Genomic DNA, 16,287 nt, shown 5'->3' on the forward strand with positions numbered 1-16,287 from the left:
TAGACAGAACACGTCTATTCTAGAGTAACTCCCATGAACTACAGATCTCTATGTATAATCTTTATCATTGGGATGGAGACATCACCTCAAACATCTACCAAACCCAGTCCATCTAACAAACCCAGTCCATCTAACATCCCTAGGGCAGTGTTTTTTTTCCTAGATCTGAGTCCCTTCTCAGCAGGCAATCTGTCCATGCTAACATTTAATACACAATTGAAGTCCCCCCCATCACAATAGTTCCCTCCCCCTCCTCTGCCAATTTGGAAGCTATTTTCTTGAAAAAATAAGGACAGTCCTCATTCGGGGCATATCAATTCAGAAATGTGAATTTATCTTCCCCAATCGTGCCTATCGCCATGACATATCTGCCTTCCTCGTCCTGAATTACTCGTTCACTGGTAAAGAACACAGACCTACTGAATAAGATCGCAACCCCCCTCTTCCTCCAACCCTTATACGATGCACTGTACGCCTGTTCCACTCAGTCTCTCCTCAACTTTAAATGCTCAACTTCAGACATATGGGTCTCTTGTAACATCGCAATGGAACATTTCAAAGCCTTAAGCTGAGAAAGTATTTATTTCCTCTTAATAGGATTTCCCAATCCCTTAATGTTGTAACCGACTACAGTTATACTATCCAATATAGGCCTACCGTTAGTCCTTGCTGTCATTGCAGGGCCTTCTAATTAAACTAAAAATGTCAAGTGCAAGGTCATACATGGTAACGGTCCTATCAGCTGTAAAGGAGTAAAAAAGTAACAACAACAGTAAACACAGTATTAGAGACAAAACAATTAAAACTTGCTTCCAATTCCTCAACTGGCCTATGCAAAGCGACCAGTCCCCGTGTGGAAGCGGGTAGAGAGTGGCGGCAACTCTCTGGGATAAACACACAACATGTAAATGCAGCAGACCCAGCTCGTTGGCTATACTCAGGGGTGCACATAACTTTTTCAGGGAGTTACTCAGATGAGTACCAGGAGACAGGGTTTGGTACTCACCCCACAGGAACCGTGGTTTCAATAAGTCTATTCCTCCTCACTGTCCTCCTCAGTGTCTACCTCAGTGTCTTCCTCACTGTCCTCTATTTCCACTTCTTGCATGGTAGAGGATGATGCTGCAGATGCACCTCCCTGTCCCTGTTTAAACCTCCGACTTGCTGTCTCCATCCACAGGTCAACAGCTGGCTTTGGGTCAAATGTCTCTGTGGTCTTCTTTGACAGGTGAATGTGCATCAGGGCTGACAGACGAGCATGTGACAGACGAGATCTGTACTTGGTTTTTATTATGTTCAGATGTGAGAATCCCCTCTCACAAGCTGCACTGCTCAAAGGCAGTGTAAGAGACAGTTTAACTAATGTGTTGATGCTGGAGTAAGCATCTGGATTACAATTTATTATTTGGAGCAAGTCATACACAGAGGTGGCAGCCAAGCATTTTCCTGCTTGCTTTAAACACATCCATTCTCTCAGTATAGTGTCTCTGTCAAGTTGCAAGGTGGCCTCATATTTCTGAAGAATGTTGCAAACTGTTGTGTTGCCAAAACTGTGAATTCCTTGCATTTCCTGAGGCCAAGTTGAAGGATCAAACCCTAAGAAGTGATCAGATGACTTGAGGGAGTCATATCTGATTTCAAACTCTTCAATTAACCCCCTGAGTACGTTTGTCTTGTCCCTGTCAGCATCATCATTAGATACAGTGTGTGTCCTCCTGTAGTGGCCTTCAGCATCAAGCAGAAGTGTGAACTGTCCAATGGCCACCATGAGTTCATCCTTACATTCCCCAATGGTCAGTTTTTCCTTCTGAAACCTAATGGATGTGATCTTCAAAATGTTGCCAATGTCAAGCATGTTGGCCAGAAAACAGTGAAAACGCTCAGAGCATATATGCTTTAAGTCATTGTTATCACTTGTAGCCAGATGCATTTTAATGGCTGGCAATAGTCTTGATATTTTTAACAGTGTTTCATGCCTCCACGCCGACCATCTGATATTGTGAAACTTACCCAGTTTCACAAAGGGGATCCCATTTTCATGACACAATCTCTTTAGCACAGCAGTGTGTTTTGCTCCACCTTTCTGTAAATAAAACTGGAGCAGCTTGACCACAGATCGATTAAAAGTCTCACAGTAAGGAACGTTACGATCAGCTGATTTGGCGCAGTTCTCCAGTGTGTGCGCGGTGCACAGGATGTGCACAAGCGAGTCTCCCACCGCAGCCAGTCGGCGTAGTTTTGGCACAACTCCGTTGTACACACCAACGTTAACAGCAGCTCCGTCTGTGCACACAGCGACCAACTTTTTCTTCCAGTCATCCAAGCCTGCCTCCTGGAAAAGCTTCACCAGTCCGTCTGTTATGGCCTGCGCGGTTCGGTCAGCACCCAGTTCAATTAGTCCAAGAAAGTCCGAAGTAAACTCTCCGTTGCTGGACACGGACACGATGTAAACGATCTCCTGCTCGGTTTTTGTGATGTCCTCAGATCCATCAAAAAGTAGCCCCCAAAATTCAGCAGACTTCAACTTTAGTCTCAACTCCCCACTGATAGTTTGCGCAATGGTCTGCATTATTCGTGTCCCCCCTTCACGTGAGTGATATGCGCCTCCGATATTTACTCCGAGCCGCTTAAGTAAAGGAATATCCTCAGCATAGGAAGACATAGGACGTGCATGTTTAGCTTTATGAAAGGCGAGGAGAAAAATATTACACAGGGCTTGCCGTTGCTCTTCATTCAGCTTGCCTTGCCATCTAGCAAGTGGGTGGTTGGATAGTTCTTCTGTAGTAGCTTGTTTATTAGCAATAACTTGTGCCACATTAACATGCTCCTTGCTCTTTTCATGTTTTTCAAACAAAGGGTGGTTGACATTTTTCGAGCCTGTATAAAACGTACCCGTTTTGTCCGCTAGATGTGGATGCGAGCGGCATATTTTGCACCACATTTCCGTGCGATCATCATCGGCATCCAGCCACGGCACGTCTTGGAGCCACTTAACAGAAAATAATCGTTTCTTCGGCTCTGGCTCGGTTTGTTGTTTCTTTGCAGGTGGCGAAACGCCAAAGTAGTTGCTCAGTGTTTTTTGTTTTTTCGACATGTCTACTCCATTGAATTTTTACATGAAACACGTGTACACCAAATATGTTTTGATTTGACCTGGTATGCAAAGGCGCGCAATGACTCACGGGACGTTACGCATTCCACATTTAGGCCGCGCATGCGTACCTGCGTACCAGTTATGTGCACCCCTGGCTATACTGCTGCGGCCCTATGGCTGAGTGTGAGTCACTCGTTTTGTTAGTCAGTCGCAACCGCGGAACCTAACCCAAACGATCATTATGCTAGTAACCTAACATTCTGTACTCGGCAAAATTCAAACATAAACTATAGAGTAGGCCAGGGGTCGGCAACCCGCGGCCCTCGGGCCGCATGCGGCCCTTTAAGCCCTCTGCTCTGGCTCCCTTGAGTTTAGACAAAAATAAGAAGGAAATAAAATAAAAGTATTTGTAGGACTATTTATATTTTGTTGCAAGGTTGAAAATGTTTCGTATCTTGTATTTTGAGGTGATACTGTGATACATAAATAAAAAACTAAACGGTTTTAATTAGGTCAACTAAAATATGCGTCACATCCTGCTACGGTCCCGCGCGAGCGCCTTTTCTTGGAGGCGAATAACCTGACCCCCGGCTCGATGAGCGAACTATGGATAAATCAAAGAAAAGTACCGGAGGAACACAGGATTTAATTCTGTGCGGACAGAGTTATATGCTTTCACAGCAAACGATGCTGGTTTACCGGTATGTTTGATATGTAAAGAGAAGTTGTCAAAGGTGCTGCAGCCTTTACGTGTCGAGGAACAACACGGGAGAGGAAGACAGCTGACGATCTTCAGTCATAATTCAATGGGGTATGTCATTTATTTCAGAAAACAGTTTTTGTTATATTCCATGGAATGCTCTTAACGTCCCGATAGCAATGAATATATTAAATGCTTTGACAATAAATACATAAACAAATTAATCTGTGGAAGCCGTAGCGCTGTAAAAAGCACGACCAATCATTTTTTGCCGGCCGGGCTAAAATGATTGGATGGCCTACCTGCCTGTCAGCCTTCCATCTGTGCACAAACTTATCTCGTGCCCTCATTGGTCATGTGCGCGTTCGTGTGTGTTGGAGGATGGACTCTGTGAGAAAGTCAAACTAGGGGTTTCCCATTAATGTACCGGGCGCTACAGTGGAATACGCACATAAACAGTGTACCCGCGACTCCTACAATGAAGGCTCGATAATCAGCTCACGGCATGGCATATAGGTGTAAGCAGAGGTAAAGTGCTATTTTATAAGTGGGGGGGGTCCTCACCTCCTTTAGGGGGGTCCGGGGCCATGCTCCCCCTGGATTTTTTTTTAATTAAATATTGAAATTAAATGCATCAACCTGGTGCATTTTGAGAGCAAAATGAATGTATGGATATATCTCTCAACACCCATATGAAACAGAACTGTAAACAGATTTTCTTTTTCTTTATGGATATTTTACAAATCACTCACCTTTTAAACCGTATTCTTGTTTTACTGTCATATAGTATTTCATAAGTGTTTTTCATTTATTCTCATCAATGTTTACCAAAACGTTTGAGACCCACTGAGATAACTAGACTAAAGTCAACTATCGGGACTCTCTATATAAATAGAGTACCTCAGGAGCTGTAGTTATCTCTCTCAGTCTGACAGGACAGAGTTCTCCCTTTCCTTGTTTTAGAAACAGCTTTTAATATCCGTTAAGCTAACCAGATGCTTACAACAACAATGCAAATAGTGAGTTTGGTAGACATATACTGTATAATAGTAAAGTTATTTAAGATGCCATATTTATTGAAGATTTTACATTATACATATTCCCCAAAATTATTCAAAAGCATATTCTTCCAAACTCCTTGTTGTAGTATGACACACAGGAGACTATTGATGTGTGTGGTGAGTTTGGTAGTAATAAGTTGTATAATAGTGATTGAATATTATTGTATTCTCTTTTTTCGGAGTTGCACTTTGCAGACGGTCCCTGAGCACTCCTTTCCTCTCTGACTGTAGATAGAGACCAATGTAATGTGTCCAGCTCGGAGGACGGCGCGTATTGGCTTTTTTTGATCAAAATATGTTTGTAGTTCGTTGTCAGCCTTACCACGGTACTTAGGAGACGTCATTTGTGTCTGAATAACATTTTCTTCATGAGTTATTGATCCGTGAAATCAGAATCTCCCAATATCGTTTCAACTTTAATGAACTAAGCAAGAAGACCGTCTCATTTCGTAGACCACTCGGTTTGCTGTTCCTTCACTTTATTTTTATATTTACTGTATTGTAGTGACCACGTATTTAACCACTGGTTCATAATTCAAACTGGGAACTACAGTTGCGGCTATTGTTCCCGCACGGACATGTTATGTGTTACTTATATATAGTGTGTGCCCTCTTGGCTCTTTCTCTTGTCGACCCGGGCTGCGACCCGATAACATGTCCTATTCTGCTCTCTATTAAAGTACCCTTTCCATTGCACCGCCTCCGACTCCATGTCCTCGGCACTACACTGGTGACCCCGATACGTCTTGGGAAGTTTCCTGGACGGAGCCGAACACGGCAAAAGGAACTCGAGTTCCTTTCTCGAAATGCCGGGGTTAGATTGGAGACGTCCGTGGCTGCCACCGGCACGCGGACTGAGGCTCGGTGCACGCTCCGCGGAAGGCTGGAGACGTTGCTCGCCGTTCCCGCATCGGCTTTCTATCCAACGGCGGGACGATGCACGACCTGCTGGGTCAACCAGCAACCCCATTTCTACCTCGTGGGTTTGTTCTTCGGGGCGTGCGGCTGCACATCCCGGCTGCTAACCACGTGGGGCTAACGACGGATAGCAGCCACCCATGGCTGCCAGCTAGCGGCTAACCACGTGGGGCTAACGACGGCTAGCGGCTACCCATGGTTGCTAGCTAGCGGCTAGTGCTAACGGCTATTGCTAACAGCTATTGCTAATGGCTAGTGCTAACGGCTATTGCTAACAGCTATTGCTAACGGCTAGTGCTAACGGCTATCGGCCCTTTTGAGTTTTCTGGTGCCGGAGAGGAGGTTCGAACAGCCGGTTGACCTCATGTGGACACTCTCACCTTTTTCACCACATCGACGGCGGTTCCAGACGCCACTCACGTTTTCATCTATGCCTGGGTGGTGCACTCCTGGACCCCGTCTCGCCTCGACAGTTCCGGACGTCGCCCATGCTCCATCGGCCCATGGGTGGCGCACTCCGGGACCCTGTCTGGCCTCTCATCTGTCCACGGCTCCTTCCTCCCGGGAGACTACTCCTGCCTCCTGGGGTTACCTCAAGGCTTGCCGAGGACTTCATGCCCGCCGCCGCGGCACGTCTGCCTGCGGCCGGGTTGCGTTTTTTTCCTGTTGGGTTCTCCGCGACGCCTACTGCGGCCCCCTTACGACGGCCCGTTCCGGCCCGCCCCCGGTGGGGGTGCCCTTGCCATCGTTAGGGCCCCTACCCACTCCTGCGGCCCCCTTTCATGGCCCGTTCCATGGCCCAGTCCTCACCTGCGACCACACCCTCGTCAGCCCCTGTGGTGCTTCCTCCACGGCCGCGAGGATTTATTTTTTCCCTGTTTGAATTCTGGGGGGGCTTGTGTGGTGACCACGTATTTAACCACTGGTTCATAATTCAAACTGGGAACTACAGTTGCTGCTCTTGTTCCCGCACGGACATGTTATGTGTTACTTATATATAGTGTGTGCCCTCTTGGCTCTTTCTCTTGTCGACCCGGGCTGCGACCCCGATAACATATCCTATTCTGCTCTTTATTAAAGTACCCTTTCACATCTCCATTGCACCGCCTCCGACTCCATGTCCTCGGCACTACACTATATACATTTATTTTGGACGAAAACTTAGCGTGAGGAAAGGCAAGTGTGGCGTGAGTGCGGAGATATGGGTTAATTGCGTGACTCTCACGCTCAATGCGTGAGTGTTGGCAGCCCTGGTGTGTGTGTGTGTGTGTGTGTTTGTGTGTGTGGGTGTGTGTGTGTGTGTGTGTGTGTGTGTGTGTGTGTGTGTGTGTGTGTGTGTGTGTGTGTGTGTGTGTGTGTGTGTGTGTGTGTGTGTGTGTGTGTGTGATGGATCGTTGGAGCTATGTGCAACTCAAGGCATATGCTCGAACGGGAGCTGCCTGGACGCTGCAATCATGTTGCACGCACTATCCGTGCTGAGTGTGCTAACTTTTCGTACAATGTCCCACTGTCTGGCTACCTGCATAAAGTCAAGTGCTCGGCGCAGTTGTGGCGAAATGTCGCTCCTCTGTTTTCATTTAAACAGCTCCTTATATCCGTTAGCGCAGCTAGCTAGCACCAGATGCTAACAACAACAACAATACATGTAAGGTCTCTCTCTCGCGCCACACATACACACACCCTCCCGGTCCTCCCAATAGCCAGTCGGTGCCTGCCAGTGAGCGTGGAAGTGTGGTCTGCCACAAGCGGGCGGCAGGAGCAGGGCTGTCAGCATCAGCGGGGCTGTCAGCATCAGCTTGTAGATGGTATTTTAAACTCAATGCGCTCTGAAAGTACGGGGCGGCCGAGGAAAAAAAATACACATGCGTTAATCGCGTTAAAATAATTAGTGGCGTTAATTTAACTTGACAGCCCTAAAAAAATAATAATAATACTTTATTCAGAGTGTGCTTGCTTTTCTCTTTGAAAGTCATCACATAACGGCATTGTAATACACGGTTCGGCTGCATTAAATATTATCTGCCGTAGTTCTCTATTTATAGAGCCTTGATGAGAAGACTTCTAGACAAACATGAGGAACTGCCGCCAGCACTGAAAACGTGACATGGATCATAAATATATCAGCAATTAAACAACATCTTACATTTATTTTCACACAATACGTCTCCTTGCACTATCAACACTAATTCGGCTGACTTTTATATTTGATCCAATTGGTAGATAGGCTGTATTTACACCATAAAGGTCAGCTGATATAAAGGGACACCTAGTGGTTAAAGCATGTTATTGAATTCCTATAGATCCCTATAAAGTATATTCATTACTCGTTATTCTCTACTAATAGTTATTCAAGACTGTATATAATGACTATTTTGCACATCCCTTTCAAGATTTCAAGATTTTCTAAGGTTTATTGACATATCATACACAAACGGTGTAGTTATGCAATGAATGAAAAACTTGGGTCGCAGGTTCCTAAATAGTGCATTACAAGACATCTATCAATATTTGTGCATACCTCCAGCAATGTTAACTATGTTGAAGCACTTATTTTAACTGATATTATACATATGTATTATACTCTTATAATATGTATGTAGATATTTCATCTCCGGCCTTGTCAGGCCGGATGTGTATATATATATATACACATTTATTGACATAGAGGAGCCTTATTGTTTACCTTTTTAATATCATTTTTTGTCATTTTCAATTGCTTGGTTTTCTTGAAATTAGCCTGTTTTCCTATTAAAGTGTAACAGATTGATGCATTATCACAGATCATCTTAAAGGCTTCGGAATCCCCCGTCAAAACTAGGGCCCCCAAACAGCATCTTGCATAGGGCCCCCAAAAAGCAAGAAACGGCCCTGAGTAGAAGTACTTCATTTTATTTCTGGTAGAAGTCAAACTCGAACCGAGTCCAACAGTGTCAGTTTCCTTAAGAACTTGTGGTAACAAATATTTGTATCACTCGTCAAATATAGGAGGAATAATGAAGAGCCGCTGATTTGCAAAAGCAAACTCGAGAGACGGCTGAGTGACCGCAGTGCAGAACCGCTGTATAGTTTAAATCTCCTAACAATGTTGTCCATTTTATAAAGAGGCTTATTATATTTACAGCCCTTAATAACATCCATTCTCTGGGCTCAATATGTGTCTTGGCCGTTTTCGTTGTGATCGCAAAATTCCCCTTGTTTATAATAATCACTGTTCCTTCAGCAGGATACTGTAGTGATTCAAAGTGTGATTTTAGCAAACGAGTGCTTTTGTTTTGAAATCACTTCCGTGAGTTTGGCCCCGCCCCTCACTCCAAGGACCATTAGACCCTTTAGTAAGGTAAAAAGCAAAAAGGCCTCTCAGACGCTCTTCCGTTTATGTGTTTAATAAAGAAAAACAATTGGATGGTAGATACACAGATTCTTACCTACAGACAAGGCAATGGTTTCAATTCATTTCATTTCTAGACTGAGAATCCCCTCGCAAACTATTAAACCTGGCATGCGATGTGTAATTTATCACATTGAACATAATTTCTCCATTTACTGCCATCAGTAATGGTAAAATTGCACATTAAAGAAAGTAAGTGTATGCCTTGGTTGATGGGTACTAAAAAGGTTTATGGACATTTGAGTAATTCTGCTGCAACTAAATCAAAAGAGGAGAATTCAAATGATTCATGTGGGAAACAGTAGCAATACCACAGTGGAAAAATACAGATTTGAGTCGTATATTCCAAGTATACTCTCTGAAAAATATTATGAACCACACTTTTTCATCTTCCAAATAGTACTTTATTCATAGCAATCGTTCAGTATACAAAGTAATTGTAGTATTTATCATCTAACTGATAATGAAATTAAAAAAGGCAAGCAGCGTTTTGGTTGTTGGCTCATTTTGTCCGGTTATTGATCGGTATATATTTTAGATGGAACATGTCATATTAAGGGTAACCAGCTAATATAGCATTGAATGGAAATCTTTAAGTAGAGTAAATTGTACTAAAGTACATTACTTGATGTCCTTAAAGGTGGGGTAGGTAATTTTGGAGAAACCGGCTCGAGTGCGCTAGAATTTGAAAATACACAACCGGAAAAAATCTGCCACTTCCTCAAAGAGCCCCTCCTCCAACACTCACGAACGCACATGACCAATGAGGGTACGAGATAAGTTTGTGCACAGATGGAAGGCTGACAGGCAGGTAGGCCATCCAGTCATTTTAGCCGGGCCGGCTCAGATGATTGGTCGTGCTTTTTACAGCGCCACGGCTTCCACAGATGATTTTTTTGTATGGATTTTTTGTCAAAGCACTTAAGATATTCATTGCTATCGGGATGTTAAGAGCATTCCATGGAATATAACAAAAAGTGTATCACGAGCCGGTTTCTCAAACTTACCAACCCACCTTTAATGTACTTAATTGTTACAACTGAAAAAGCTATTGACCTGTATGAACATAGAACACATTATTTGTTGATAAGTCGTATCATTATTGAAACTTTTACATTTCTGTCAAGGCTAAAATATGCTAACTATTCAAACGGTATGTGAATTTGACCAATAGAAAATATGACCTGTAAATGGTGTTAGATGAACATTTAACAATTGCAATTTAATTTATTATGGAACATGTAACTAACAAGTGTACCTTACTCCATGGCGATAACCCGCTTTAGTAAGAACAAAATCCCACTTAGTACAATTTTAAACCAATCTACCAAGTACATGTCAAGAGATTTCTTTTCGAAACTGCTGAGCTGCTGGTGGATTATTTTCCTTTGTTTTTGGTCATAGTTTTGACTTGTAATACTGCCGCTGCACCCTTATCTTAACAAAGCGTTTACCTCCTCTCTGTCTGTCCTTCCTCTGTGATGCACAAGAACAAGGATTGGTTTAAGAGCAGAACACAGATATCAGAGTGATGCCGATGAATAAAAACATCAGAGACGTGCCCATGCACAGAAATAAGCTGAATAAGGATGAATTTCGGTGAGAATGAAGGGAGGGGCAGAGGGAAACAGACAGAAGGCACCAGACAGAGCAGAAAGGTATTATTTTTTGTATAACATAAACATTTTTAAATGGTCTTATCTTAAAACATAGCATTTCTTAGAATAGAGCTGCATCTTAAATATCGAATAATAGAGAACCGCAGTGACGCGTCGTAAAACCCGGAAGTAAGTTAGCATTTTTAGAACTTCCTCAAAAAGCAATGCATTTTTTCCATAGGGTTTTGGAAAATAGCTCGAAATAAGGTCTGTGGTTGACACACATTTAAGAGATAAATCACGTTTTGTTCTACGACATTAAATACATCAGCAGTGGGGATTTTTGAAGAGTTTAGGTGTCTGAAAAACGATGGTTGTTACCGAGCGGCCTAATAGGACTACAGAAATTGTCGAGGCCGTTGTACGTCATTACGCCGAACACGTAAACATTCCCGCTAAGTTTTTTTCCCCCTGTGTTCTGCTTGAAAGCAAGTACCTGCCTATCTTTAGTATCTGTATATCTATATCTGACCATTAGGGTCTGTATTTTTGAAATTTTCGTTTTTAACACGGTAGTTTTACAAATTATAGAATAATTAATTACCAGTGTTTTCCAATTTTAATCGGTAGTTCGTTTCGTTAGCTAACGTTAGCTAAAGCTAGCGCTACTAGTTAGCTACGCAATGGTTTGTTGCTTTGCTCCGGGTTGCAGCCACAGGTCTTCGCATGAAACGTGCTTGTTCTATCGTTTCCCGGCCAATGTTTTCCAAAGGAGAGTCTGGATTCGTGCCATGAGGTAAGCTGACGTTACATTTTTGTCCATGTCACGGTGAAATGTAAATGATGGGTAGTGACTGTATCGCCGTTTTAGAGATGGCGCTGCTGAAAAGACCGCAACATAAGTAAAGATAATGAACACATCCTATTAAAACCTGTGTGGCTTATATGATAAGTCTAATTAGTACAAGCAGCATAACGTTTGACCATGTAACAAAAGATTGTAGTCAGGGAAATCAGTTTGACATATTGAACTAATAACAAATCACCTCTGGCTGGCAGAGAACTCTCTGCTCCATAGCTTCTCTTGGACGTAAAATCACATGTACATTTTACATTTATATTCAATTTAATATTCCATCCCTCACATACTTTTGTATATATCATAACTTATATTTTGTTTTTCTTGTTATGCTGCTGCAATACAAACATTTCCCAAATTGGGATCAATACAGTAATATCTTATCTTAATTTATTAAGAAATATAACTATTATAATTAGTGTAGCAGCTGAAACCTATTTTCAATATGGATTAATCTACCATTTATTTCTTTAGTTCAATTTTCATCCATAAAAATGTCAAAATAGTGAAAATGTTCATGAGACTTATCAAAGTGCAAGGTTATAACTTTAGATGTTTTGTTTTAGCCTATGTACTGTATGTCTTAATGCTCTTACAGTATATGTGACGGTGTGACTTCCATGAAACTAATATTTTATATTTTCCCAACAGACGAGCTGACAGGAAACCTAACACTCTAACAACCACAACATTGCAAAGGCGAGTAAATGTAAATTAAAAACAATTCACAATTTTTTTATTTCTTCTTCCTTGCAGTGAGGTGAAGCTGACCTTGCACTTGGTGCCAGTAAGTAGACCCTCCAGAAAAACGCGATTCTGCGATCGCAGAATTTACTGCATAATCAGCAAAATGGCGCAGATTTTTAAAAGGCCGCATATTTATCAAAAGGCCGCATAATCCCCGCATTTTTCCACACAAAGTTGAAAAAAAAAAAAGTTAACTCGTCTTGACGTGACGTCATCAGCTCGCGCATCACAGAATGTAAACAACACTGTATAGAGTGAACGTGTGGAGCTCACACGATAGAGAAAACAACAAGATGAACAAATCTAATCCATCTCATTTGCCGAAGAACATTTCTACTAAAGACCGGGAAAAAGTGGGGGGAAACTATTCTGCACCCCGTGCAACTGTGTGTTGGACCGTAAGAGAAAATCGACGGTGACGACCCACTTTGATTCATTCAAACATTCGAAAATGCTTTCTGCTGCTGCGGACAAGAAAGCCAAACAACTCACGTTCACGGAGGCATCAACCTCCAAAACCCTTTCGAGGGCTACAAGAAACGAAGTGAGTAGCCTACAAGATTGAAGCTGGTCAGATAACGAATGAGTAAATGAAAACAGAATGAGGCGGAGAAGTGTGTGTGTGTGTGTGGTGCTGTGTACCTGGACTCACATTCAGGTTCAGGTCCGGACTCAAGTCCAGAGGTTCAGGTTCAGGTCCGGACTTATAAGTCCGGACTTGTGTCAAGTTGTGTGAGTAACTAAAGTGAACTTATTGTGAGCTAATTATCAATTGAAAATAAACTCATAATCAACTCAAATTCAAACTCGTTAGGTTTATTGTGCCCCCTTCCAACTTGTGTCTACACCAGGGGTCACCAACCTTTTTGTCACCGAGGGCTACTTCAAGGGTACTGAGTAATACGAAGGGCTACTTGTTTGATACAAACTTCCTGAATAACATAATTGCACGGTTCACGTTTAATGATAATATTATTATTAATAATAATCAGAATACATATTAATTTACTGTATGTGAAGGACTGTCTGATCACATGTTAATGTTAATGATTCCTCAAAATAATTATTAACAATGATTTACCATTGCTATAGCAACCCCATTGTTTTGTTATGAAAATGTATCTATATTTATACACATTCTCGCGAGATCTATCAGGGGTCGTTGTAATGCTGCGTTCACACCGGACGCGACTTTGCTCTAATCGCTCGAGTTTCACCGCTGCTGCCAGGTGTGTTTACTCGCATCATTCAAACAAGACGCGCTGGCTCGGGAGCTACAAATACAACAAAATGAACATATTTTACCGTGATTAAATTGTAATACCCGTTTCTAAATGATGCCGAAGTAACAACATACTGATACCGGTTAATAAAAACCATGAATTAATGCTTGACAAGTCTGCAGACAAGACGGCAGGCGAAAAACCTTTTAAAATGCTTGTTTTCTGAATGGAGATTGGGTCGACCAGGCTAAGCTAACATTGTATATGCTAATTCCACACTCATAACAACGGCCTACAGACATAAATAAACCAGCGACTGTATTCGCCATGACACAGACAGTCTGTGGTTTGTACTTGTTTAACTTTTGTCCAGTTTCTGAAAAGATATGAGGAGCTGTGATCTCTGTTTGCTAACTGCTAACAGCTAACTGCTGATGTTTTCTGGTTGAACGTCAGTGGCAGGCTGAGATCCTCACCACTGCTATGTGTGTGTGTTTGTCTGTTTGCGGTGTGGTGATGAAGCCCATGATCGTAGCTGCTCATGCTAGCTTGTCTCAGCTAAAGGTGGAACGGATATTTCGTGCGTGGAGTTCAACTCTGAACCTATCTGGGATCAGAGTTCAATTTCACGCACCAAATCTCCATTTCACTTACATATGTACATACACAATGTGTGCTTTTAAAACATTATATTAAATATTGTCATTTAAAAAAAAAAATGTTATTCAATAATGTTTTTAGACGGAGCTCCATGGTGACTTGTGCTTATTTTAGAACATGCACGCGGGCGACCAATTTCCCCCCTGCGGGCGACTTAGTGCCCGCGGGCACCGCGTTGGCTACCCCTGGTCTACACCATGTCTTTTCTCGAACTCTACATGTGTTACTAACTACACAACACAACTACATACATAGTGATGTACATACAAGACTCAATATGCAAGAGTACAAGTCTATGTGTTCTTGTTCAAGAACAACAGCATATTGACATTGTCTGGGTGAAGTGTTGCTCTTTCGGCAGACACTATATCACCATACATACAAAGGAGTTAGCTTAGCTACACTACCATATATGGCAACCAGTATCCCATGCTTGTCAGTAAGCTACACTACCAAATATGGCAACCAGCATCCCACGCTGTCAGTGTCCACTATGTCTAAGCCAGCTTCCCTTGACTTCACACAGATCTCGCGAGCAGTTGGGATATTTTGCGAGACTTCGTGAGTTCAGTAATGGCCGCCATATCAGAAGCCAAAACAATGTTTTTCGTCTTTTCTCAGCGCAAATTTCTCGATCTATGGAAGGTTTTAGATGGTTTAGAACAAAAAGGAGAATATACGTAAGTACCGGTTCCCGACGTTCCGGTTTTAACCGGACTTGAACCGAAACTTTTTACAAGTCCAGTACCGGTTCGGCGTACCGGTACGCAGCACTATGTGTGTGTGTGTGAGATTAAAATAGCCCAATTGCTTTTACAATAAATAAACATTGAATGTGTTTAATTGAATAGTAAAGGGGTTTAACGTTAGTGGCAGGTTGTGTGTGAGAGAGAATAAATAAGGCAGCCCAATATTTAAAAAAATTGTTATTCTTTTTCCCCGCATATTTAGCATATTTCCGCATATTTCGCAACTTCCCGCAATTTCACCTTATAAAATCACATAAAAACCCCGCATGTTTAATCGCATAATCAAGGATTTTAGCCCGCATAATCAAGGAATTTAGCCCGCATAATCAAGGATTTTTGCCCGCGTTTTTCTGGAGGGTCTAAGTAAGGATATTCCTCACGCAGGCTGAATGTTTCTCCTTCCTTACTGACGTAGAAGCCCTTGATTTGCAATGCTTCACTAATTGTCATTTCCCTGGCTCTGTAGGGACACTTTACCTCCAGCACAGCGGAAGACCCTACCAGACCATCTGGAGATGCCCCCAACAATCTTGATAGGGAGAGCCACAAATCTGACTCATGGACCTGCATCTGGGTTGCAGTGGTGAATGCCCTGACGCCAGTGACGTGCGGTGACGTTCATGGCTGGTGAGGCACTGACTCTTTCAGTCAGATTTACAAATATTATATTTTGACCTTAATCGAAATGTCCGGTTATTTTCAAAAGCTTTTTTAGTCTGATGCTTCGATTCATTTTAAACAGACTGTTCAACAAAAGGATACCCACAATCTAAATATTGGATTGTTCATTCTTAGTAAGATCCCATGTTCATTACAATTGTGGTCTTACCTTGACTTGAAGATGAAGTCCATGCTCTCCTTCTGGACAACAAACTCTATTAGTTTTTGTAAAAGTCCTCCTTATCTCCCTCTAGTTTCAAAACAAAAGTCTAGTTTGTTGTTTGCATCTACCGTCTCTGCGTAGAATAACAGTAGCAACAAGAACCTGTGGGCTCACTTGCGCCCCCTTCGGTGTGGCAGACGTTATGGCTGCCTCTTCTGCTGCTTTTTTCCTTGCCGTTGTATGATGAGACCAGCGGGCCTAAATATCATATATACGTGAAATAAGTTATTTAGAGACTAAGGATGGCGAGGATAAATGTAATAAAGGGATCTAAAAACATTACATGTGTGACCTACAGTGAGATGGTAACAGGCATGCGCTTAGGGCCCGCTTTCCAGACACTTTCTGGGGGCTGACGCATTCTGAGGTGAGGCAGAGCTCATCTGTGCTTCACCTCACCCCACAGT

Source organism: Notothenia rossii (genome assembly GCF_949606895.1).
Source record: "Notothenia rossii genome assembly, chromosome: 3".
Taxonomy (NCBI): domain Eukaryota; kingdom Metazoa; phylum Chordata; class Actinopteri; order Perciformes; family Nototheniidae; genus Notothenia; species Notothenia rossii.